The following is a 27,785-nucleotide window of genomic DNA, read 5'->3' on the forward strand; positions in this document are numbered from 1 at the left end:
ATCCTACAATGCAAAGACCACTCATAGAAGAACCAGGCAGCAGGAGGACCCTGTCTCTTGGGGACAGGAGGCAGCCCTTGGGCCTTTCTGAGAACTGGTAAAAGCCTTAACTCTGGACCCTAGGGAGGGATGGACACCCTATTCATGGCAATTCCAGAGTTCCAAGGGAAGCGCCCTACCCAGGGAGAGCAAGTTCTCAGCATTCTCCAGCATGACCTCCTTGTACAGCTCTTTTCTGATCCGGGTCCAACAGACCCCACCTCCTCTGGGCTGAAGTCCACAGCCACATCCTTGAAGGTCACCAGCTCCTAAAACACCAATACCCAGAGTACTTAAGAGTTGAAACACGCTTCATAACTGACCTAATCCAATGCTCCTCAATGTACAGAAGGGACCTGAAGCATGGAGGAGGGATCTGCCCAAAGGTAAAGTCTTTACAGGATTCAGGGCCAGTACTGAAACCAAAGTCCCCCAAGACCAGTGGAATATAGAGAAACACTGTTATATTTTCTGGTGGAATAAAATTGAGAAATGTCTTACTAGGAAATGGTACTGCCTGTGGAATCGGGAAAGTTAGGGTGTCTATCAGAGAGAGATGAGGATTTGTGGAGGTGAAATCAGACAGTGCTATGTTAAGAAAATGGCATGAAGTGTTTTGTGAAGCTAGCAAGTATTATGTGCTGTAGGGCTAAAACATTTCCATGATCACTGGGGAGAAAAAAGATCTTATGAATTTTCCAAAGGCCAGAAATTGTCTTATCCAGATGAAAACATTATCCTTCCCCCAATAATACTTTAGTTTTCCAAATGGATGTACAGATAGTTTTCAACATTCATTTTCATAAGATTTTGCATTACAAATTTCAGAATCACACACTTCTTAATGGATGCAGCCCAATGGTCACCAATTTACAAAAGCAAACTAAAGGAGAGACAAGGGATTTATGCAAAGGTCACATCCTTTATGAGAACACTTGGAAGCAGTCATGCAAAGGTCTCCCACCTACACTGTACATAGCTGGTGTGGACACAGCTGCCATCATGTTATCTTCCACGTTAGAATGGAAGTTTCTTGAGGGCAGGGACTGATTTTTCCTTCTTTGCATGTCCTATATATTCGAACAAAGCCTCTTCCCTTTCTAAATGCCTGTTGCTTTGACCCAAGCAATGGTGAAGGAAGAGAAAGGGTAAGTATGAGTTGAATATGATGGTGCTATTCTAGAAGGACCTAATTACAGCTGAGGGGTCTCAGGAGATAAAGAAAATAAAATGGAATAAAAGAAAACCTACCAGGAAGCAAAGAAACGCTGGACAGCTCCTGATCCATGGGTAGCATTTATTATGTAGGTTTGTTTTATTGAATCTACTATTATGTTCTGCTGGTTACCTGAAATTTTTTTTCTTCTCTTATTTTGTATTTAAGGTTAAAACAAATTATAATAGGGGCCACTAGATGGAACAATGGATAGAGCACTAGCTCTGAAGTCAGGAGAACATGAGTTCAAATCCCACCTCAAACATTTAATACTTCTTAGTTGTGTGACCCTGGGCCAAGTCACTGAACCCCAATTGCCTTGGCAAAAAAAAAAAAATTATAATAACTACAAAATTAGTAAAGAGAACGGATTCAGAGAAATTTGGCAAGCTTTGTGTGGCCTGAGGCAACAGAAGCTGAGCAGCAGCAGGAAGACATTTTTTGCTGTGCTACCAGCCAGGGAAAGGACAACAGCTGGGGAAGCTTCCAGGGTTTTGCTCTACACAACAGGCTCAAGGTTTTCCAGGAAAGTCAGTGGCTACATGAGGGAGCTTGGCCACAGGACACAGAACACAAAGTGGTTAAAAAGTGTCTGTGTGTTAGTGTGTGTGTGTGAGTGTAGTGGGGAGGTGGTGCTGCACCAAAATAAAGACATGATACCCACAGGCTAGACACTAATGAATGAAGTGGTCACCTTTTTCACAGACCTATATTGAGGGAAAATGTAAATAAACATGTGGGAGCAGCAACTGGGGGAAGGGAGTTAGTGCTCAAGACGCCAAAGGGGGAATGAATCAGTCCAAAACATAGCAGAGAGGAGGGCAGTGATGTTATTGCTACATTCACTTTCCTGCCCATTTTTGTAAAGGATCCACAGATAAGAGAGATGGCCAGCCTCACTGACCATCCTCCAGATCCGGGGAAATGGCCTCTTGGGCTGATGTTGCCCATATCTGTGGGCAGAATACACTCACCTGGGGTGGGGGTCTGCTGTTCTCAGGGGCCATTCCCTCTGGCTCCAGGTTTGCTGCTTGGGCCAGGCCTTGGTCCTCGGCAGGCTGTTGGGAGATGATTATAACTGCAAAGATGTCCTTCCCTTCTTTTCCTGAGCGGGGGACTAGCCTACAGGAAATTATAGAGGGTTGAGGTTCCATGGAAGTTACTAAACCCCTGGCCTTGCCCTTAGGGCACAGACACCAACCAACAGTGGGAGGGAGGCTAAAGGAGGGTCAGGTTGAAAAATCTAAATGGTGGAGTCAAGATGGGAGAGAAGAGGCAGGATATTGTCTGAACTCTCTCCAGGTTCCTATGAAATAACTTTCAATTAAGAGTGGAGTGACAGGACCTACAAAAGGATGGTGAGAAATCATTTTCTGGCCTTAGATAATTTAGAAGGACTGAAGGAACAGTCCTTGAGTAAAAGGGGAACAGAGCCCCAGCACAGATCAACAACTGACGCCCAATGGTCCCTGGAAAGCTAAGATTGGGAAGTTAATTAACTGAATTGGTTCAGGGAAGGAGAGAGTGGTGAGGTGCAAAGTCACCAGCCTCACCTCCTCCTCCAGAACTCCTGGCTCCAGTGGCTAGACTAGGACCAGGATGACTGGAGATCGCCCTGGAAACAGTGGAGACCTTGACCTTAAGCTAAGCTCTCAGTCTCAAGGAAGCAACACCCAGAGAGAGATTAAGTTGGGGAAGAAATGAAGCCAAGAATGTTCTCTTTTACCCAGTCAAAAACAACAAGTCTGGGAGGGAAAAGTGCCCAGGGCTATTGGCCATAGGGGCAGTCAGGGGTTTACATAGAAGGGACAAGGAATAAGATGACTGTAGTGGGATGGTATAAACTTGAAGATGAGCTCACCTTCTCTTACTCCTACTGTTCTGACTCCCTTCTTCTCCCCCACCTTCCTACAGACCCAAGAGACAGAAAGGATTTAAGGCCCCAGATGGGATGAGAGTGTGTAGAACCTCAATGTCCCCTGAATCAGAAATCTCCCTGCCAGTGACACTTGGTCTTCCCAGCATCCCTTCTCCCCAACAGACATAGTAAGGAGGTAAAGGCTCTGAGATGGAGCCCCTGGGAAAAGATCAGATGAAACCTACGGTTGGCAGACAACCTAGTCTGGGATTCAGCTCCCAGGACCTATGGTGGGGGAAAGGGACAGGGAGCTGGGAAGCTTGGGTAAAAAGGAAGAAGTTTAAGTGTCCAGAAGTGATTTAGGTGGGAGGTTAAATGAGGAAAAACAAGATGGCTGAGTTCTGAAATCTAAGCAGAAGATGGGGGAAAGTTTCTAACACTCTTGGGTAGATTGTAGGCTTAGAATCCTGAAAGGGAATGTGGAAACAGTGAGCCACTTGCCTGGGAAGGAGCCCAAGATGTGCAAGTCCAGAGAAGCTGGTCCAGGAAACAGCTTCAGTTCCTGCAACCAAGGAGAGTTCCTGGGGGCCAAAAGGCAGAGCCTGTGGAACCTCATAAGAAATCATGTCTGAAGGATGACAATCAATTAACCCAACAGGAGTTGGAGGCAGAGCTAGGATACCCGGGTCCAGGAGGGGAGGCTGAAAGTGGGATTCCTGGGTTACTATGGGAAAAACCTACCTTTGGGCAAACATGACCCAATGGTAAGCATGAGGAAGAGAGCAACGTTGGATATTTATGAAGTGTCTGGGAACCTGAATAAGAGGTAGGGGCCAAGAATTCATTAATTAGCCAGACCTGGCAGGAAATTATTCTGACAGATGGGGAGGACACTGGTCATCAGGACAGATAAGAAGTATGAATGCTTATGCAAGGGCAGCCAGCAGAAGGCAGAATTTGTGAGGAGCCCTGGCTTATGCCTACCTGGGTCCTACCCCAGCAGAGAAGGTTTGCAGTAAGTAGAAAATGGCAGATCCAAGAGTATGCCCAGAGATCTCAGTCCCAACCCTTTCTGATTCCCATTAATCTATTACAGGAAAGCCTCTGAGGCTCAAGAGCCCCACGCAGCCTAGCCCCTGAAGCCAAGTGGGTGGACCTCACTCCCAAAATCATCCAAGGTGATGACCTCCGATTGCTTCCTGCTTCTCCTCTCCCAGCCCTGCCCATCATCACATAGCCAATGGCCATTGGAATGGCTCTTCTTCAGCCCTAGACTCCTCCCTTCCAAACTCCACCCTAAGACTCTTATTTCACCTGGCCACTTACACACCATGCCTTTCATCTTATCTCCAATGAACTCCTCCTCCCCATGCTTCCATTATTGTATGTTCTTGGAGGAAGGATTCAGGACTTTTATCTTGCCACTGGACTTGGCCAAGCACTGCCTCCCTTACATCCCATTCAAACACAAATCAAGACATCTCCCTTTATCTGTGGTCCTCTTCTAGAATAAAACATCATCTGAACAGAACTAGCTATCACCAGGGAAAGAACACTGGGAGATGAGTTTGACTGCTTGATTTTTGTTTTTCTTCCCGGGTTATTTTACCTTTCTAGATCCAATTTTTCTTGTGCAACAAAACTGTATAAATGTGTACACACATATTGTATTTAAGATATACTTTAACATGTTTAAATGTATGAGACTGCCTGCCATCTAGGGAGGGGTGGACGGAAGAAAGGGAAAAGTTGGAACAGAAGTGATTGTAAGGGTCAATGTTGAAAAAATTACCCATGCATATGTTCTTTCAATAAAAACGTATATTAAAAATTTTTTTAAATAGAATAAAGCATCATCATCAATAGAAACCTGGATTCAGAACCCACAGTGAAACCGTATGATTTTCATATTATTTGATTTCATCTTCTATTTGTAATGAATATTTTATATTATATTCTAATAAATATACTGATAATTTAGATTTCTAGAGCTGCCTTTTCTGGGTTAGGAGGCAGGACTCACAATGAAAAGTAAAATTATCAAACATTCTGATAATATTCTTATACTGTATTGTACTTATGTACAAAATAAGTGAATTAACTGGAAAACTACAGAAAACTGTTCTTATCACAGAACTCTGTGCTTTGGAGAGGGGTGATCACAACCCTCAAGATTTGAAACAATCCAAGAACTGTTGTATTATCTTCTATTGGGAAACCAATCAAACTCAGGGAATGATTGTATTCTAACTTACTTTCCCCACTCTTCTCCCTGTAGGATTTGTGTATAAAACCTCTGCCTGTTCTACAATAAGTGTACATCTCTTGTGCAGGAGAACTTCTAATTTGCAAACTGTATTCCTCACTGTGAAGGTGGTAATTTAAACAGGTACTTAATTTCTACAACCTGCCTCTAGTCCAGCTCCCCACATATTCATTACGTTTATGAGACTTTTCAACAGAATAAACATTCTGTCTAGGATTTGAATTCCAACCAAAGACCTTCCCATACTGATTGAATATGTATATTTTTATTGCTTTATATATTATAGCTATTATTATGGCTATTATTTTAAATGTTTTGAACAATTCTTACAGAAAATTCCACATAGAATTTTCTTGTTACTTTGGTTTTATAATTTTATAATTACTAATTCATCTGTCTGCCTCAGTTTCTATATTTTAGAGAATGAGGAAAATAGCAAACCTAAGGCTTAAATAAATGCCTCCTTTCTGTCAGATGCTGAATGACAGGGATTCTCAAAAAGGTAAATAACAATCTCTGCCCACAATAAGCTCACAAAATAAGGGAGAAACAACAAGCTAAGAAATAATTTGCAAACAAGCTACAGGCAAGATAAATAGGATATCATTTAAAAGAGGGAAACATTGGAAGCAAGAGTGCTTATGGATGAAGTAAACAGTGAAAGCTGTCTTACAAGATGGAGACAGTGTTGTAAAAATTGAATGAAGGTTGGCTACACCCCAGGCTCAAGTTTCTTTCTCCAGAGATCACTAGTTTTGCAAAGAATGGGATCATATAACCCCTTTCTTGTGGGACCAAGTTAGGGCTGTCTCGGCATTAAAACTCCCATATAACATAATTTAATACCCCTAAAACCCTGATTGGGTTAGAAGTTTTTCCTCATTTACAACTTAGGATGTGAAGTCATTTGTGCTGACTAATCAGGGCAAAGGTCCATCCTATAGGGAATGTTACCCCAGACCTTTATGTAATCCTTGTCTGCAGATTCTCTTACCTCTCTTCACTGCCAGACCACCTTAGGTGGTGGGGAGATGCTCAAATCTCCCGAGCTCTGTCAAATTAAAACTCCTTTCTTTTCTACGGTAAGATGCTTCTGATTTGTTGAAGTTCAATGTCTTCTTCCCCACAGTTAAAGGTTTCCTGTAGAAAGAAAGCTTTCAGTTGGAAAATGAAGGTAACTAGGAGGCACAAATGAGGGCGAGCACATTACCAGAGAATAGCCAGAGAAATGTCTTGAAGGTGAGAGATAGGGTATCATCTTCCTGGAATAGCAAGGAAGCCATTGTCATGAGAACTAAGGTGTAAGAACCCTACCCATAATCAGTGAGAAATAGAAAGTGTTCACATTTGCAGGTTGGTAGAAAATCCCTGATGTTTTTAAGTTTGGGAAAATTGGATCTTTAGGAAAATCAAGGGCAGTTAGGTGGCACAGTGGATAGAGCACCAGCTTTGAAGTCAGCAGGACGGAGTTCAAATCTAATCTCAGACATTTAACATTTCCTAGCTGTGTGACCCTGGGTAAGTCAACCCAATGCCTAAGCAAAAAAAAGGGGAAAAAGGAAAATCAACTTTCTGGCTAAATGAAAATGCATTGAGTCAGGCAGCCTGGAGTCAGGGCAACCTACAAGCAGGCTGCTGCAGTACTCAAGGTGAGGTGACAAGGATCTACAGCAAGAAGGTTGAAACATCAGTAGGGAGAAGATGGATGGCAGAGATGTTGCAGGATTGAGATGATGTAAGTGGAAATAAGAAACAGGATTCATGGAGGACATCTTGGTTGTGAGCCTGAAGGACTGAGAGAGTAGTGGGACGCTTAACAGGAAGAAGGAAGAGACAAAGAAAAGAAAATGAGTTCAGTCTTATATGGAAATTGTAACTAAAGAGCTAGTTCCATATGTCTAAAAGACATTTGGAACAGAGGGATTGAGGTTGATTGACCTCATTTTTTAATATCAAATAGTATTTTATTTCCCAATTACTGTAAAGACAATTTTTAACACTTTAAAAATTTTATTCAGTTCCAAATTCTCTCCTCTCCTTTTCACTTCTTCTCACCTTAAGATAATAAGCAATTTACAAAAGTTATATAGGTGCAGGAATGTAAAATAACTTTCCTCAAGAATTTTCACCTCATGAAAACTGAGTAGGGCAAGAGTGAAGGATCCTGGTCAGGGTAGCAGTGCTGGCTACAGCTGTGGACAATGATGACTAAACAGTTGCTTGGAAAGTGTAGTATTTTAGGGAGCAAAAACATTTCCACGACAACAATTGAGAAACCCTTCATATGGCTTAGGTAAGAACTATTTCTGAGGTTGAGTCCCTATACAGAATTCAGAATATAACAGTAAGGAGGAGCTGAGGATTACCCAGCATGACTCAGAGTTCAGAAATCAAACTTGACTATAATAATGATCACTGTTATAAGCTGCTAATAATAAATGTTTATTTTTATAAATATATATATATGCACACACAAATATATAATAAATATAAAATAAAACCAAATTAAAATTCAGGATGAGTAAGGAAAGGAAAGGAAAAAGAACCTGACAATATCTACTCTGGTATAAAAGAAGATCTGAGTTAATATTCAGAAGATAGTGGGATTAAAAAAACAAGCCATTCCTGTCTTAAAGAGAAATACTAAAGGCATAGATCAAGTCCAAAAGGAGTTCCTGGAAGAACATAAAAAGTATTCAAAAATAACAGATCAAGGAAATATTAGGAGGGAAATGAAAGCAATCCAAGAAATTATAAAAGAAACTTAATCAATTCGAAAGAAGTTTTAAAAATTCCTTGAAAAATAGAATTGAACCAGAGGAATTGTGTAACCTTATGAAACACCAAAAATAATTAAAATCAAAAAAAACAACAACAAAAAAACCAGAAGAGATATAGTTCATCTGTTCATTTTCCTGTTATTGCCATTGGGTTTGTATAGTATATACTACAAATGGTTCTAGGAGTTCTATTCATTTCTCTCTGCCTCAGGTGAAAAAACATAAAGGAGAACTAGATTAGAAAAAAAAAAAGACAAGAATTGAATGCAGTAACCCAGGACTTGATAAACTCAAGAACATCAATGACTTCCTGCTCCCACCTCCTACTATGTGAAACTGAAAATGGAGACTGGATCTTCCGGTAGAGTGACCAGTTCAAGGAAGATGGAGAAGGAAAAGGAAGGAGAACCATGAGCTCAGCACTCCCATACTTCTTGAAAACTGATGAAAACATCTTGTCCCAGCCTGAATCCTCCCTTGACAATCTTGAAACTACACTAAGCCTTGTTCCAGACCCACAGATGCCCTGGCACACTGCAAGGAGCCACAGAGAGTGGCTCTGACTTTGATGTAGCAAGTCAGTGAGGAAACTCCTGGCCCCAGAGCAAAACCTTGAGGAAGTGTCATCTGTTCAGGAGCAGAGCTCAACCATTAAAAGTCTCAGAATACCTGGGAAATGGAAAAAGCAACAACAACAACAACAAAAATCCTGAAAACAGAAAATTACTGTGGTGGAAGAGAAGTTCAAAAGACAAACTCAGAAAAGACAAGATCAAAATGCCTTGTATGCAGTCTCCAAGAGAAATATGAATTAGTCTTAGGTGTGAAAAGTTCTCTTGAAGAGCTCCAAAAGGATTTTAAAATCAAATAAGGGAAGTAGAATAAATTAAGGAAAGGAAATGAGAGTGGTACAAGAGAATCATGGGGGGAGAAGTAGTGACCAGTTTGGTTTAAGGAAAGCACAAAAATCCACTAAAGAAAACACCTTTAAAATAATTAGTCAAATGAAAAGGAAGGTACAAAAGCTCACTGAAAAAAAATAATTGCTTAAAAATTAGAAATGGGAAAATGGAAGCTAATGATTTATGAGATCAAAATGAATTTGAAAAAGTCAAAGGAATTAAAAAACAAAGGCCAAAGTAAACTAGCTGAGAAAAAGCAACTGACTTGGAAACTAGATCCAATATAGATATAATTCTGTAAAGTGGTCCTCATAAGGTTCTAAATAATAAAGGGTTGGAGCCTAAAGAGTTGGCCTAGAGGCAGGTTTTAGAAAATAAGTACCTGTTTAAGTTATCACTTTCACAGTAAGGAATACACTTTCAATTGAAGTTCTCCTGGCAGGAGATTTCCATTTGTTGCAGAAAGAGAGAGGTTTTGATGTAATATGATTTTGTGATCTCCTGATTTTATGCATCTTCTATTCTAACAATGTCAGGAAATCCTAAATCTTTTCTTAGTCTGTCTCAGAGTCCTCCCAATTTAAGAACAACAATCTATATGATTCTGAATAGACCATTTCCCAATTCATTGATTGGGATAATCTTGTCAATGGAAACCAAGTTCCAGACCCACTCCTCAGTTAATTGCAACTGACTATCTGGTCAAATAACAGAGACTGCTCCCTAGAGATACCCTTAGGCCATAGAATTAGCCTATCTATAAATGAAAGTTGGATCACTTTATTTAATTGCTTCTATTTTCTGTAGAATTCTACCTGGTTTTATAATGGTGTTACTTATTGCAATAAAGCTTTCCCCTTGGATAAAAGATGGGTTCAAGCCTGTACATTCTTTTGAGACACCTTGACACCAGTCTGCCTTGGGGTCCTCACCTGGTCTGCCAGAGAAGGCAGAAGTGCTATAGGGTAGCTTTTGACCAAGATGGGTCAGTCTTCTTTCATGTTATTTTGTATGTGTCTGCATCTCTGTGTAGAATGGCTGTTTCATGTTTATTTTCTGAGCTACTTTAAAATTGCAACCAAAAATTATTCCTGAAACATCTCAGTTATGGGATTGTTAGCAAGATCAGTATAGCCTAAATCTCTGTTTGCTTGCTCTTCTCATCTCAGAATTGGAGGGAAATTCAAATTCTGCCTCACCTGTAGGAATAGGGAAGCAATACTGTGGGGGCCACACACAACCTTGCCCAGATATCCCAAACCAGCTTGGGGAATGGGGATGGGAAGGTCAAACTCCATGGTCAGCACTCCCTGAGCCCTGCCACCTGAAACTACCAAAGGGATATCCTGAAACCCCAGAATTCAGCAGGTTGTGTCCAGGAACTGCCTGGGAAGAATTTGGGTACCTCTGGCAGCACACAGCATGGCAGTGTGAGGTGAAAACCAGTCCACCTCTACATTTGGTAAGATCACTATTATCTGTCTCAATTATGGATTATCTCTTAGCTATGAAATTTATGGCAAACTACTTTGTCTCTGGTCAATTTTTGATTTGTCAAGAGAAATAATAGATATTATTGTAAAGTGCTTAGCAAAAACATGCTTTATGAATGTTAACTGCTTTATTGGATGTAATTGCTTCATATTTGATAACTTAAGAGCCAGCATATAGAGATGGTAGTTACTATTTTATTGTTGTTGTTATTATTATTACTAAATTAACTTGATGCAGAATCACATCAAGGTTTCTACTTATATAGTGGAATCAAATAATCAGTTTGGAACTTGGGCATTCATGTAAATACTTAATACATAAATGTGAAGGAATATTATGAATAGAAAAGTGAATGACGAGGGGCTTCACAACATTAATGTTTTGTTCATGAAAGGAGTTCTAAAAACAAAACTTTAGAGAACTACTGCTTTGGAGTCATGGTTCCACCCGTATTGTTCAGTGTTGCTACAGTACAAACTGTTCTCCTGATTCTGCTCACTTCTCTCTGAATTAGTTCAGGCAATTTTCCTAAGGTTTTCTGACACTGTGCCTTTCTTATGTCTCCATAACCTTCCATTATATTTCTAGCTCATCATTGTTGACATATTTACAGACACATGGGCACCACCTTTTCTTTTTAGATTTTTTTTTGTTCCCTGAGGCCATTGGGGTTAAGTGACTTGCCCAAGGTCACCCAACTAGAAAGTGTTGAATGTCTGAGACCAGATTTGAACTCAGGTCCTCCTGACTTCAGGGTTAGTGCTTTATCTACTGCACCACATAGCTATCCACCCCCCAACCCCCAGTTCTTTGCAGTAACAAAAATCCAATGGGAAATTTCATGTTGTATATATGGGCCATATAACTTTGTAGTTTATAGGTCTACTGATTGGCATTGGTTAGAGGAGACATAGTAGCAGTTTAGGGGCCAAGCTCCAAAAGGTCTTACAGAACTTTGATCTTTTCATTTGAAGGCCACATGAATCTTTCGTCAAGTTGTGTTTCTTTTGCAGAATATCAAGTTCTACTTTCTAATGCACTGTGCTAACCTCCTCTGTATTAAACATGTATCAACTCATGTACATTTTATTATGAAAAACTATATTTCTCAATGATATCCTTTGATACTTCCTCATTGTCCCTATCCCTCCTTATCTTTAGACAAAATTAAGTGGGAAAAGGGAATGGGATCCACAGGCAGTAACTAATCACTGAAGTGGCCTGAACCCCACTCTTCAGCCCACCTAAACTTTCATTTATTCCACTCCAAAAAAAAAAAAAATCTGACAATAGCTACTTTGGTATAAAAGAAGATCTGGGTTGACATTCAGAAGAACATTGTAAGGTTAAAAAAAGCCACTTTATCCCAAGGAGAAACATCAAAGGTATCCAAGCTCAAAAAAATTCTTGGAAGAATATAAAAGGAATTCAAAAATCAAATAAGAGTTCAAGTAAATATTTGGGGTTGGAATGGAGGGAATGAAAGAAATCCAAGAAATTATGAAAAGAAAGTTAATTGGAAAGAAGTTAAAAATTGAACAAGAGGAATCTAGTAACAATACAAGACACCAAAAAAAAAAAAAAACAAAACAAAAACAATTAAACTCGGAAAAAATTGAAGAGATATAGCTTATTATGCTGATAGTTTTCCTAACATTGAACCAGCCCTGTACTCCTGGTACTTGATCATAGTGTATTATCCTGGGGATGACTTTTGTAATCTCATTGCTAATAATTTATTTAAGATTTTTGCATCAATATTCATTAGGGAAATTGGTCTATAATTTTCTTTGTTTTCACCCTACCTGGTTTAGCTGTCAGCCACATATCTGTGTCATAAAAAGAATTTGATAGGTCTCCTTCTTTCCTATTTTTCAAATAGTTCATATAATACTGTAATTAATTGTTTTTGACTGTTTGGTACAATTCATGTTAAATTGATCTGTCCCTGGAGATTTTTTTCTTAGGAGTTGATTAATAGCTTGTTCTATTTCCTTTTCTAAAATGGATTATTTAAATAATTTATTTCCTCTTCTGTTAACCTGGGCAATCTATTTTTGTAGATATTCCTCCATTACATTTAGATTATCAAATTTGCTGTCAACTGGAGAATGACTGAATAAATTATGATATATGAATATTATGGAATATTATTGTTCTGTAAGAAATGACCAATAGGACGATTTCAGAGAGGCTTAGAGAAACTTATATGAATTGCTGCTAAGTGAACTGAGCAGAACAAGATCATTACACACAGCAAAAGATTATAGGATGATCAATTTTGATGGACTTGGCTCTTTTCAACAATTTTTCAGGGATGAAGAGAGCCATCTACATCAGAGAGAGGACTGTGGGAACTGAGTGTGAACAACAATGTAGCATCTTCCTTCTTTCTGTTGACATTTGCTTGCATTTTGTTTTGTTCTCAAGTTTTATTTTCCCTTCTATACCCAATTTTTCTTGTGCAGCAAGATAATTGTATAAATATGTATATATAGATATTGAACTTAATATATATTTTGACATATTTAACAAGTATTGAACTACCTGCCATCTAGGGAAGGGTGAGGGAAGAAGGGAAAAACTTGGAACAGATAGTTTTACAAGGGTCATTGCTGAAAAATTACCAATGAATATGTTTTGTAAATAAAATTGAAAAGAAAAGAAAAAATAGAAGAGAATCTGAAACATCACATTAGAAAAGCTGGATAACAGATCAAGGAGAGACAATATAAGAACTGTTGGACTACCTAAAAGTAATTATTTTAAAAGAATCTAGATACAATGTTTCAAGAAATTATGAAAGAAAATTGCTTTGAAGTTCTAGAACAAGAGGGTAAAGGGAAAGAAAAAAATCGACTGTTCACCAACTAAAAGACATCAGAGGAGGAAAACTTACAAGAATATCCTAGCAAAGCTTCAAAATTCCCAGATTAAGGAGAAAATATTGCAATCTAAGCAGAAAACAAGACAGAATAAAATACTCTAGAAATAGTCAGATTTCACAAAATCCAGTAGTATTGTGTGGAATAGAGAGATAAGATGAAGAATTTATAGGAATATGTAAATTCTTTTTGTGTATTTTATTTTCATTATTTCTATGTTTCCCATGACCTATATAATATGTGTAGGCCATATTTACTTGACCTTGGCCAGCTATAAACATACTTACTTAACCTGAGCTGATGACATTTATCAGTATTTGACATTTATCAATATTTAATCTATTAGCTTGACCACTGTCTATCTGAAGCCAGAAGTCCTGATTTTCTGTTTCTTAGAAATCAGGTGATTTCGGGAAACAGAAATCTTCCATTCCAATCTCTCCAGATAGCAACAACCAATTAGTTGCCCCTCAATGTCTCTCTTCCTTGTGATGTACTCTCTTGTATAAAAGCTGAGCATCTTTTACTACTTCTTTAGCCCTCCTATCATGAGCTTCTCTTTCTTATCTTGTGATGGGACGACTTATCCTGCAAAGGTTTTAATAAACACCCCTTCTGCTTTCTACTGAGTGATCTCTGAATAGTCATTTTGGGTAAGGATCATCTACAGACTTCCAGGCTCTCTGGGTTGAGGTCTTGGGGAGACAGCTGTGTGAACTCTGGATAGGGACAGGCGCCCATGGAGTAGTTTTCTCCATGGTCTCTGGCTCTAGGTGAGCACCCTTCCTTCCCTCTTAGACAACAACCCAAGGCAGGGATACTCAGTGAAAAGTAGAAGATTGAAGGAAGTAGAGTCCTGATAGTTAGCATTGCAGCCTGAAAGATATATACATGTGTAAACTCGAGGTAATGCTCTTGGGAATCTGGGGTCCATCAGCTAGGTTGAGGGAGACCTCGAGGGATTAGCCCTCCTAAATTTGTTTTTGGTGTGGACTACTGTCAACCCCAATGATAAAGGACTTTCCTAAGGAGGCTCGATTGGCTAAGGGGTGTGAGGGTAACCATGGTCTCTGCCAACACCTGGACTGGGTCAAGGTGGTAAAATGGGATAGAAGCAGTACAAGAATTTTATCAGGACATTAGCTAGGGAATTCAAGACTGGGATGAACTTCCCAGATATAAAAGGGAAGAAAACCGGGAGGATGTTTCCAGGACTATTTGGGTATATCAGACTTAAATCTGTATGTGAAAGGTGAAAATACAGTTCTATGTGTGTCTGCATGTGTCTGTCTACTTTGCATTTTGTTCTGTGTTAAAAGTTAGCAAGCTCTATAAAGACAAGAATTCAGCCTCTGTGTTACAGGCTTAGAAAAATATGAGGCTACTTCTTCAACAATGAGATGAACCAAATCAGTTCCAATAGAGCAGTAATGAATTGAACCAGCTTCACCCAGGGAAAACTCTGGGAGATGAACCAATCACTCCATAGAATTCTAATCCTCTATTTTTGTCCACCTGCATTTTTGATTTCCTTTACAGGCTAATTGTATACTATTTCAAAGTCCGATTCTTTTTGTACAGTAATAACTGTATAGACATGTATACGTATATTGTATTGACTTATACTTTAACATATTTAACATGTATTGGTCAACCTGCCATCTGGGAGAGAGCGGGGGAAGGAGGGGAAAAGTTGAAAAAAGGTTTTGCAATGGTCAATGCTGGAAAATTACCTATGCATATATCTTGTAACTTAAAAGGTATATAATTTAAAAAGAAAAAGAAAAGAAAAGAAATTAGAGAAAAAATATCAGGATGAATTGTTAGAATTTATCCAAAGTAGTAATTCTTTCAGAATGGCTGAGAATATATTGGTCTTAGATCATGGTAAGGTAATTTGGGAACTAGTTTTGTGTTTCTCAAGATTAAGATGGAGCAAGAAAAGAAGTTTGAAAATCTTTTTTTTTTCCTTTCTCTATCTCTTCCTCTGGCTGACTGCAGTGGCTTTGCAGGAAGGGGAGAGAAGGGGAAAACAAAAACATAGATTGAAAGTTTGAAAAGTTTTGAGAAAATAGAAGAACAGTGTGTTATCACTCCTGTAAGCAAGAATCCTATTATCAGAACTCAGGCTTGTGGAATACATGAGAGAAAAATCTCAAGGTAAACCAAGGATTGGTTCTTAACTCTTTCCTGGCTTACTAAAGAAAAAAGTTTGAATAGAATATCTAGGTAGATTTTAGGAAATTTCACAAACTAAAGTGTTATGGGCCAGAACTTGAAAGAAGATGCTAAGTAAGTGGAATTGAGGAGACAATGGTTAAATCTAGTTTAGTAGTGATTTAATCCTACAACAAATAATGGTTTCCTAGTGATATAATGATTGGTGTATACTCAGTGTGGCACATAGAAGGAGGAGCTGTCAGGGCTAGAAAGGAGAAGCCCACTAGAAGCTCATTCAGAGGAAGCTAGAGGCAGAAGCTGGCAGAGGCAAAGGACTTTGGGCAGGAGCCTCAGAATCAGAGAGAGATAGGCCTCTAAGTAAGCTAACCAGGCCCCAAGAAGGAGACAAGACTTGAAAAGACAATAAAGGATTTGACTTTAACTCCTGGCTGCATTTGGGTGATTACACTGAACTGAAACAAAGGCTGCCTCCAGAAGCCCCCCCAAGAAAGCTGCTCCCAGAAAACATATTTTAGAGAATATTACATTTTGGCCCCCAAATGTGGTGCCAAGAACCTTCATCTGTGACCCAAAAATTAGGTGAATACAACTAGGAAACTTTGTTAAAGGGCTAAAATAATATTTCAGCTAAATGGGACAGATGTTTAGAAAACAGCCTTTCTTTCCAATTCAAGGAAAATGTGTAGAGAGATTTTGAACTTATGAAAAGCCAAGGTTTGATTATAATTTGGGAGCAGATCACTGAACTTTTAGAAACTGTACAGTACACATCTCCTTGTTCTCTATAGAAAAGAACTGGATCTAGAGGAGTGGAAATTAGTAAGAGAGCAACTATGTCAATTCTACAATGAAATGGACCTGACTCAATTTCCAAAGACACACTTAATACATATAATTTAATACAACTGGCTTTTAGGAAATTATATAAGTTGTTGTAGAATAAGGAAAAGATGAAAGAGCTGAAGGGAGAAGATATAAATAAACTAGGTAAAAAGGATGAAGAATCAGATAAGAATGGAGTTAAGTACAATTTTAAGTGTGGGTTTCACAGCAGGAGAAATTAGGTCATTCCCTATCCCCTGACCTATTTCCCTCAATTAACCCTTCATGGGGAGGGAGAAGGAGGAGGGAAGAGGCAGTAACACATTCAGCACCACCTATGAAGCAGCTCATGACAAGATTACAAAAAGCACTAGTTAAGGCAAAAATGAAGGACAGTTTGTATCTGATTTAATAAATGCATATCCTGTGATTGAAGAGCTTGACTCTTCAGGTCAAAAAGGAGAAGATACATCCTTTGATTTGGAAAAAATTAAGGATTTGAAAAAGGTTGCACATTTTATGGGGCTACATCATCTTATGTTAAAATGTTACTAGATAATTTGGCTTATGAAATCTTAACCCCTTGTGATTGGAAATCCATAGCTAAGGACAGTTTAGAACCTGGACAAACTTGTTGTGGCTTTCGGAGTATCATGAATTATGTAGGCTTCAAGCCAGATGCAATAGGCGAACTGGAGTCAACATATAAATCACTTTGACCAACTAGCAGTTGAAGGTCAGTATGGAGAGAATTCAGAACAGATTAATTACCCCACAACAGCTTATGAACAGGTTACTGCTGTTGCTGCAAGAAAAGCTTGGGATCTCTCCCAGAGAAAGATGGAGATAAAGCCTTCACAAAAATAGAGCAAGGTCCCAGTGAACCCTTTGCAGATTTTGTGGACTGTTTGCAAATAGCTATCACATGAACTATTGGAGAGAATGCAGCTAAGAAATAATGACCAGACATCTATTAAGGAAAATGCCAATGAGGTTGGCAGAAGAATTATATGGGGACTACACAAAGATGCTCCTTCAGAGGAGATCATAAGACGCTCAGCCACAGTGGGCACAAAAGCTTTATTATATCCAGACTATGTTGTACATAGGAAGATAGGTTCTCTGTCAAGGGACTTCTAGAGAGAGTCATCAATGTTTCTCAGTATGGAAAATAGGACATCTGAGAGCCCAGTGTAGGTATAGAGATAGAATGAGAAGACAGGCTGAGAGAAGACCTAAACCCTATGTCTAAAATGCCACATAGGGCTTCCACTGGCCTCTGAATGTAGATTGACCCAGAGAAATGAGAGGCAAGGCCTAGCTCCAAGATATCATACAAAAGACAGGTGGGGCATGATGACAGCTGAGGTTACACCCAGAGAGTCTTTAGAAGCTCAATACTCTGATGTGATCTATCAGTGAAAAGCAATCACATGGCAGAAAGGGATTATAGATCAACCAACAGAAAACCAATCTAATGGGAGAAAGGGATTACAATTGGGGAGAATACAGGTTTTTTAACCCAAAAGAAGGGCAGTGTCCAGTGAGAGCAGCTCCAATGTAATCACCATGCAATGTGGAGATATCCAGAAAGTGGCAAATAGAAGGGACTAGATAGGTAAACTGCTTGGGGAAGAGGGTTTGCTTCTATTTCTACAGATGGAGAAGGAATCAGATGGGTGCCAATGAGTTGTATTCACCTTTGTCCATCAGAGAGACAGAAAAACAGAAAAATCTCAAAATAAAGAAGACCTAAAAATATCTCATACTGATAGAGCATGGCTCATGAGACTGTTAAAGAACTTTAAATCTGCAGGAATCATTGGATTCCTAACACAAGATGAGACTATTGCAGGACTTCAAAACTTGCAGGAATTATTGATTCCTAGCACATGAACTCATAGACATAGATTCCTTTTGGACTATTTCTAGGATTTATGGACATGTATAATTCCTCATGTTGATTCATGTTATTTGTTACATCACTACTAGCCTGTGTTATATTGCTATGAGCTTATGTAATTTATGTAATTATGTATAATATCTCCCATATTGATGGATTTATGTATACCTGTTTTAAGAGTGAGCCCCTGCAGAGACCCGCTTAATCTGATTTGATTTCCCATTCCTTTGGTGTTTTCATCTCCTTCTTGAGATGTCAGGAGGGTGTGACCACCTCCTATTTGTGGTGTTTTCACCCTTTTGAGCAGTCAGGGAAGGCATGATCACTCTTTTGGGGTTCTCACCTCCTTGAGAAGTCAGGAAGGTCATGACCACCTGTGTTCTAAAAACAAAAGAAAGTGGGAGATGTTATGGGCCAGAACTTGAAACAAGGTGCTAAGTAATGGAATTGTGGTTAAATCTAGTTTGGATTGATTTAATCCTACAAGAAATAATGATTTCTAGTGATATAATGATTGGTGTATACTAATGTGGCATTATATGAGGAGCTTAGGGCTAGAAAGGAGAAGCCCACTAAAAGCTCATTTGGAGGAAGCTAGAAGATGAAGCTGGCAGAGGCAAAGGACTATGGGCAGGAGCTCTTGGAACCAAGGAGAAAGATAGGCCTCTAAAAGCTAATCGAGCCCCAGGAAGGAGATAAGACTTGAAAGAGACAATATGGATTTGGACTTTAACTCCTGGCTGCATTTGGGGTGATTACACTGAAATGAAACAAAGGCTGCCTCCAGAAGCCCTCCAAGAAATCTACTCCCAGAGAACATTATATTTTAGAGAAGAATATTACATAAAGTACTGGTTAATTTTAAAATAACTTTAAATTGGTATGTGTGTTAAGACTGAAACTTAAGATTGGAAATAAGAAATTGCAGATATTGGAGGAAAGGAATAAAAATAGAGTAAGAGAGGTAAATAGCTGAACATGGGGGTTGTCTGTCCTGTTGGACCTGTGGGAAAACTAGGCATGTTTCTAAAAATTGTCCCAGGAGAAGAAAGAAAATCATCATTAGCAAATTTGCTTTCATGGAATTAGAGAACAGAAAATTTAAGAAGGCTAAACTGTAATTGTCTGCAACATTTGATTAAAAGTTTTGGGAACTTACTATATTTTAAAAGAGGTGTTATAATTTTGAAATCGGGAAGAAATTTTACTGTTGCCTTGCATATGTTAGATTTATTAAGAGTATAAAATCTTCAGAATTGTTTGAATATTGTGGCTTTTACAACTAAAGAGAAATTTTTTTTCCTTTATTGTTTGGTTGACGGCAAATTAAAAATATAGGTTATTAAACAAAATGCTCAGTAAGCTACGTAGGGGAGTCATGTTTGCATCTCCTACTTAAATGGTATATTGCTTTTAAAAGTATTGAGTAATTTGTAAACTATATTATAATTTTTATGAAATATGGTCTAAAGTTAATTGTGAAGCTTGAAGTTTAAAGTTTTTTAAAAAAGGTAATTTAAAGAAAAGGACAAGAAAGATTGATTTACAAAAGCAATTAATAGTTTAAATGGAGCATCTAGTCAGAAGGGTTATTGGTTTGGGAGTGTTTAAAGTATGTCGAGGAAGGCTTGATTGAGCAAGTAGGCATTGAGAGGAGAAACAGAGATAGGACAGGAGAATGAAGGTGATTTAATAAGGATCGATTAGTAGGAGCAAATGATTTCAAGAAGAAATCAGTGGAAAAAGAATGAACTGATTGAAAGGGTAGTCACAGAGAGACGGCTGTGAGATAGGATCTGTTTTGGGGGTGGGGTGGAGAGCAGCCATGAAAGCTGCTAAAAGAAAGCAAACTATGATTTAAAGGGACAGGCTGCTCAAGATGTTAATTGATTGAACATTTGTTTCTTTAGATATATAATAGTTTAGATATGTAATAGTTTGAATATTAAAGAATATGATCAGAAATGTGATATGCAGTTTGAAAGGGTGATTTCAAAAGCTTAACTGACATTTTCAAGAACTTTTCAGATTCTTTGATGTGAAAATAGGAAGTTTTAATTAACTGTATTGAGGCCAATTATCTGAAAGGGACTCCAAGAATAATAGTTTTTGCCTTTGTCCTTTTGAAAATATTTTTTGTTGTGAACAATATGTAGTTTCAGATTTTTCTGCATATTGGGTATTTTTAAAAGCAAAATGATTGGTATAATATTCAACTTATTCAAGATTCAACATGTACTTGGTATGTAAGAATTGTGTGAATTTTCTGAAACAAATTTCTTATTGTTATCAATATAAGATCATGGTAAATAATTGTTTGGGATTTATCTGAAACTTTGAGATAAAATCTCTTGGGCTTATAGTTAATGCTATTTAGGAGTTTTAAAGCTCCACTCCTTATGTGCTGAAGGTTGAGTTTTAACTACTTATATTATGTTATAGTTATGTTTTTGCAATTTTTTTCTTCCTGTGACTGATTTCTATGATCAGAGCAATGATCAATAGAAACTGTTAATGCAATTCAATTATGTCATACCTTGTTGTTTCTAATCTGAGTGTATGTAATCATTATATCCTAAATGCTTAGCAAATAAGTATTTAGCCTTATCATCTGTCTGTTACTAAATATTGTGTTTATGATATTCAAGTGTTTTTCAAAAGATTTCTAAATGAGAGGACAATTAACAATGGTCTGTGAAATCTAACTGCTGTTTTATTTATTGGGAATATAGCTGACAGCTGTTTGCCTACCTTGTGAAGCAAACTCAGCTGCTGGCTCTTCACATTTGGCAGTAGTCTGGTGAATCAAGTCTTTCTATCTCATACTGTTCTAATCTTGTTAGATTTGGTTTTTGTTGTTCTAGATCTTTGTCAAATTACAGATTATTGAACCTCTTCTGAGACATGGATTGGCCCATCTAAAGCCTTGGTAGCTGTCAGCATGCCACACCCACCCCTGCATGGATTGAGAGCCTTTGCCCATTTCTCTCAACCTGAAGCACCTTATTTGAGACCATTGCCTCTGCTCCTGATGTAATTTGGACTGATATGGGGAAATAGGAAAGTGGTTGATGAATTATTGTTAAAATGACAACAGTATTACTGTGTGTTTAAGAGTTGGGATGGAAATTGTTAAATTGTAACTATGGCTGTTATGGATCTATAGAAACTTTATATATCAAATGGTGATTTGATGCTTTACCTTTGAAATCCCTTATTATGTTGAAATTGCTCTGGCAGACTATGATTGCCTGTTTTTAGGAAATCTCCAAGATATAGATACCTGTCTTGGGACTGGCAGTCTTTAGCCCTGTAATCCCAGTTTCTTAACTGGTATCTCAGCATTCTCAAGGGACATTGCAGTTTTGAGATCAAGCCTCTAAAGTTTGAGGGTTGCCTGCCTTCAGGGTCTAACTGTGCATATTCTGCTCAGAAAACTGGATCCTTTCTGGATCCTAGTAGCAGCAGCTCCTGTTCTTCTTAGTGGGAACAGGTGGAGCTTCTCCAGGCCCCACTCTTGCCCTCCTTTGAAATCCCTGACAGACTTAGGGCCCCTCCTAGCATGGGGCTGTCTTGAGCACTGCTACTCTCTATATAAGCAGAAGCTGAGTTAAGTGCACAAATGACTGAAGACCACCTAACACAGTGAACTGTGCATCTCAGACTGGATTCTCTGGCTGAGATGAGGGCCTTTGTACTGCTGATCACTCTGGGGTTGTCAGGAAGAGACTTGACCTTGCCATAAGTCCTTGCATTTTCTAGTTTTACTGTTGATTTATTTGTTTCACATTGGGTTGGCTAAAATTATGGTGCTGAGGCCTTCCAGGTATCTAGGGGAGGTAATTCAAAAATTCAAAATGCAAATGTGTAATGTTGTGCCTCAGTTTCCCTAGACTGTCATCTTTGTTAATTTGTCTTTATATTTTTATGTCTGCCAAATGCCAAATTGTTCTGTGATAACTGTTTCTAAGATAGTTGGTGGAAGCAATTTTTATGGTATGAACTTACTGCAGAGTGGTATTACCCTGTTGCCACTATGTCTACTCTGTATAATTAAATTAGTCACCAGAATAGTTCAATGGTCCCTATCAAAATATGCATATAAAAGATGCTATTAAAATGATGATTCTTCAGAGAAAAGACTGGAATATATTAGAGAGCGATGATCTTGATAGTGAACTTGATAAACAATGTATAGATGTTTCCTGATTTTGAACAGTGTGTAAGTTCTTCATAGAAATAGGATAAAAATCATTTACATATTACAAGGGGGAAATTGTGTAGAATAGAGACACAAGGTGAATAACTTACATGAATGCATGAATTCTTTTTCTGTATTTCATTTTCATTATTTCTGCATTTCCTCTATGACCTGTATAATATGTGCAGGCCCATATTTACTTGAGCCTTGGCCAGCTATGAACATATTTACTTAACCTGAGCTGATGACGTTTATCAGTATTTAGTCTATTAGCTTGACCACTGTCTATCTGAAGCCAGAAGGCTTGATTTTCTGTTTCCTAGAAATCAAGTGATTTCGGAAAACAGAAATCTTCCATTCCAATCTCCCCGGATAGCAACAACAAATTAAATGCTTCCCCTCCCCTTCTCAGTGCTCTCTTATTTGTGATGTAATCTCTTGTATAAAAGCTGTGTATATTTACTACTTCTTTAGCCCTCCTACCTTGAGCTTTCTCTTTCCCTTATCTCACAATAGAATGGCTCATCATGCAGAGGTTTTAATAAACAACCTTTTTACTTTCTACTGAGTAACCTCTGAGTAGTCATTTTGGGTAAGGGTCATCTACATCCCATATAGGTTCTACTTTGCTTACATTACATTTCATAGAACAAAAGAACTGCAGTTGCACCCAGAATAATTTACCCAGAAAGTTGAATATAATCTGGAATGAAGGGAAAAAAGAGACTTATGATAAACTGAAACGCTTTCAAGGATTTGTAACAAAAAGCAGAACTCAATGGAAAACTTAATATAAAAGATACAGAAAAAAGGAAAACATTAAAGACTAATTCCAAGGCATTCCTTAAGACCAACTATTTACCTATAGATGTGAAAATGTTATCAGTGTAACTATAGGTAGTTTGAAAGACTGGGGCTGAGTGTTATATGATGGTGTAGGAAAAGGTAAAAGGATACAATTACAAAAATTGGGCAAGAGGAAGAAGTAATACTGAGAAAGCAGGTGGGGAGGAGGGAGGAGAGTTGGTAATATTGTAACTTTACTCTCTGCCTCTTAATTTCCCAATGTATACATTCAGAGGGATGTAGAAGCCTTCTGAATATATAGAGGTGAGGAAACTGGGAATGGGGTGGGGGAGGGACTTTTAGCTGGATGGGATGGGGTGTGGGAGAGTGGGAGAGAAGATCAAGTGACAGGGATAGATTAAAATCAGGCTTGAGAAAGAGAATGGTGAGTAAATATAAGATGGAAAGACAATCAGTTGTTTGGATGGGAAGTTTAAAGTGGCTCTTTGTGATAGCAAACACCTGAAAATTGCAGTGATTCCCCCTTCACTCCATATTTATTTTAAATTAAAAATTCCTTTATTAGAAATTAGAGACAGTTGGTTTAGCAGTGCTAAAAATCCTGAGACTGGATTCAAGAAAGGTTGATTTCAAATCCATCCTCATATTCTTACTAGCTGTGGGTCCCAGGGCACATTAATTCATAGATGTGTGCCTCAGTTTCCCCAATTATTAATTGGAAAAATGAGAGGACCAAAGTCACAGGTATGTTTAGGGCTCAAATGAGAAAATAGTTATATACTTACTACAGTACCTGCCACATAGTAACTATGTATAGATTATCCCTTTCCCTTCCCCCCCCCCCCACTAACTGTGCTGGAATTTGAGGGAACAATGAAGGAAGCATAAGGATAAATTTCTTATACCAGACAGCATTAGGAACAAGGAGGGCCAATTTATGCTTGATAACAAGACATCTTTCTAAAGACCAACCCCAACAAGGAAGGGGTTGCCTTGACAGCTGGAGGGGTCCCTTCACTGCACAGCTTCAAGAAAAGGCTGCAGGAGCAGTTTTCAGAGACTTTGTAGACAAAATTCCCATCTGGTTAGAAGTTAGACTAGATGTCACGTCTCAGATTAGCTCTTATTAAAAAATTCTTTAATGTTGTATTGTTTTTGAGCATTGCAGAAACCAGGCATTGACCAAGACCTAACACTCTATACCTAGATAAGGTCAGAATGAGTTCTTGATTCAGATACAGTGGATGATACTATAAACAAATTAGGAGAACAAGGGATAATCTGCCTCTTAGATCTGGGGAGAAGAAAGGCATTTCTGGCCAAAGAAGAACTAGAGAATAGTAACACATATAAAATAGATAATTTTGACAACATTGAATTTAAAAGGTTTTGCACAAACAAAAGGGCAGCAGTGCTGGCCAGACATTATGCTAAAATGTGGCTGTGGACAAGGAGGAATGAACACTTGCTGAGAAAGTACTTTAGGGAGCAAAAACATTTCCAGGACAGAAGTTGAGGAACCCTACATGTGACTTAGGTGAGAACTGCTGCTGAGGTTGAGCCCCTGGACAAAATTCAGAACATAACAGTAAGAGGAGCTGGGGTTAAGGGAGCATGACCCAGAGCTCAGAAATCAAACTTGACTGTAATAATGATCATTGTTATAAGCTGCTAAAAATAAAATAAAACCTACGGGTTTATTTAGCCCTCTGAGGCTACCAATTGTCAGGACCATACACACCGATCTTACACATGAACATCAGCCAATGTTAAGGTGCCAGACTGTTTTTCTTTGATGGAATCACAGCAGGGGTTAGCAGGAAGCAAGAGCAAGTGTATGTATGTCTCTGCTTCTCTCTTTCTACATCTCTACTTCTCTCTGCAGCCTTCTTTGCCTAAGCCAACTTTTTAAATGGGGGCCAGTTCACTGTCCCTCAGACTGTTGGAGGGCCGGACTATAATAATAAAAAAAAAACAACTTTATTTTGTGGGCCTTTAAATAAAAAAACTTCATAGCCCTGGGTGAGGGGGATAAACGTCCTCAGCTGCTGCATCTGGCCCGAGAGCCATAATTTGAGGAACCCTGGAAGGACTCAAAGCTGACCATTTATATTTACTCTCCTCTGGGATTATCCTGTGCCTAGCCCAATCAGCACTGCGGAGGTGGATCCCCAGAAGGGAGACACCTGCTGAGTCCTAAGAAAAGATTAACACCTGCCAGACACAGCCTCCTGCCTCAGAGGTCAAGCCCCTTTTCTATCTCTTGGGTCCACCCCACCAGCTGACATAGGGTAATTCCCAGAAGGAAAGTCCCTAACAAAAAACAAATGAAAATTCAGGATGAGTAAGCAAAGGAAAAAGAACCTCACAAAAGCTACTTTGGTATAAAAGATCATGGTTAATATCCAGAAAATAGTAAGGTTAAAAAACAAGCCATTCCTGTCCCAAAGGGTAACATCAAAGGTACACAACAAGCCCGAAAGGAGTTCCTGCAAGAACACAAAAAGGAATTCAAAATTCAAACAAGTGATTAAGGAAATATTAGGGGGAGAAATGACAGCAATCCAAGAAATTACAAAAAGAAAGTTAATCAATTTGAAAGAAGTACCAAAAAATTCTTGAAAAAAATAGAAGGGGAGGAATTGAGTGACATTATGAGACACCAAAAAATAATTAAACTAGAAAACATACAAGAGAATCTGAAACATCTCATTAGAAAAACTGGAGAACAGATCAAGGTGAGATAATCTAAGAATTGTCGGACTACCTAAAAGGTATTATTTAAAGAACAATCTGGATACAATATTTCAAGAAATGATGAAAGAAAACTGCCCTAAAGTTCTAGAACAAGAGGGTAAAGGGAGAAAGAAAAAATAATGTTTACCAACCGAAGAGATCACAGGAGAAAACCTTACAAGAATATCTTAGCAAAATTTCACAATTCCCAGGTTAAGGAGAAAATGCTGCAAACCAACCAGAAAAGCAGACAGACTCCAAAACTGCAGACATAGTCAGGATTTCACAAAACCCACAGCTTCGATCCTAAAAGATCATAGGTTTGGTTACATTAAATTTCAAAGAACAAAAGACCTGAAGTTGCATCCAGAATAATTTACCCAGAAATCTGGAATTGAATATGGCAGGAGGGCGGGAAAAGACATATGAGAAACTGAAATGAATTTGTAACAAAAAGACCGGGACTCAATGGAAAATTTAATATAAAATATCCAGAAAAAAAGGAAAATATTAGAGACCAATTCCAAGGCCCTCATTATTTACTTCTATATGAGAAAATGTTAGCAGTATAACTCTAGGTGGGGGGGGAGGGCGGGGGTGGGGCGGAAGGGGGATGGGGGGGCGGGTGGAGAGCTGGTAACACAGTAACCTTCCTCTGCGAATTCACTAGGAAACAATGTATACATAGGGAAGGATGTAGAAGCCTTGTGATTATATAATAAACATTGGGGATGGAAGGATGGCTCTGGATGGAGGCACCAGGGGAAGCTGGGGAAGCCTGGAACAAGTGGGGGGTGGGTTTAAAAGAGGGGGCAGGGAAGCAGGAGGAAAGGAGAGCCCAGGTAAGAGCTGGGAGACAGAAATTCTGACACAGCTCAGGGTGAGGGGGTCAGAGACACTGCAGGGGCAGAAGGCTTCAGGGGGGGACACGGATCCTAGGAAAGCAGCACGACTGTGCCCTCAGGTCTTCCTAGGAGCTGGGGAGGATGCCTGGGACCCTCTGGTAGAGCTTAGGCTTGGAGACCCTAAAAGGAGCCGGGACACAAGGAGCCATGGCCTGGGGTCTGATCGGGCAGCAGCCCACGAGTCTGGGGGATGGGGGGAGAGAGGCAGAGCCAGGCAGGAGTTTTGGGGGCCCAAATTCAGAGTGGGTCCTCAGAGCAGGCAGAACCTTGAATCTCTCAGGGGCCTAAGTCGGAAGGCAGAAGCACCACGTTTCTAACCGGGATCCAGGAACAAGGGGGGACTCCTGGGTCCTTGTGGGCAAGGACTGAAATTGGGAAAATGTGAATCGGTGATAAATCCGGGGATGGTAACGTCTGACGTTTGGGAAGTATGGGGGTGGGAAAAGCAGGGTTGGCGAAGGGGGGAGGGGAGGGACTGGGAAGGGAGGGCTTGTCTAATAGCCGAATCTGGCACAGCAGCACGTTCCTGGTGCTGCTGAAGGTCAGATGATCCCCAATAGCAAAGACAAAGGCCACTAGCAAAAGCTCAGAGGTGGGCAGGGAGGTGGGGGTAGACATGCCGGGAGGTGGACGCACCTACCTGGGACCTACACCTACAGAGCTGCCTTGCAGGAGGCAGAGAGATCTCAAGTCCAGAAGTCCCAGTTTCCAGCCAGCTCTCTGGAGGAGATTGCTCCTGGACACAAGAGTACTCAGCTTAGCCAGCCCCTGAGACTTCCCAAAACGAACT

The 27,785-nt window shown here is 39.2% G+C and overlaps 1 long non-coding RNA gene across 1 annotated transcript; it reads right to left on the minus strand.

Moving 5' to 3' along the window:
• Positions 1-232: 232 nt before the first annotated feature.
• LOC116423059 lies at positions 233-27,785 on the minus strand. The gene is made up of 4 exons (XR_004233544.1): positions 27,636-27,785; positions 6,374-6,519; positions 2,230-2,377; positions 233-308 (listed from the first exon to the last, which is right to left on the minus strand). It is a non-coding gene; the product is annotated as an uncharacterized LOC116423059 (long non-coding RNA).

This window comes from Sarcophilus harrisii, chromosome 3, assembly GCF_902635505.1.
Source record: "Sarcophilus harrisii chromosome 3, mSarHar1.11, whole genome shotgun sequence".
Classification (NCBI taxonomy): Eukaryota; Metazoa; Chordata; class Mammalia; order Dasyuromorphia; family Dasyuridae; genus Sarcophilus; species Sarcophilus harrisii.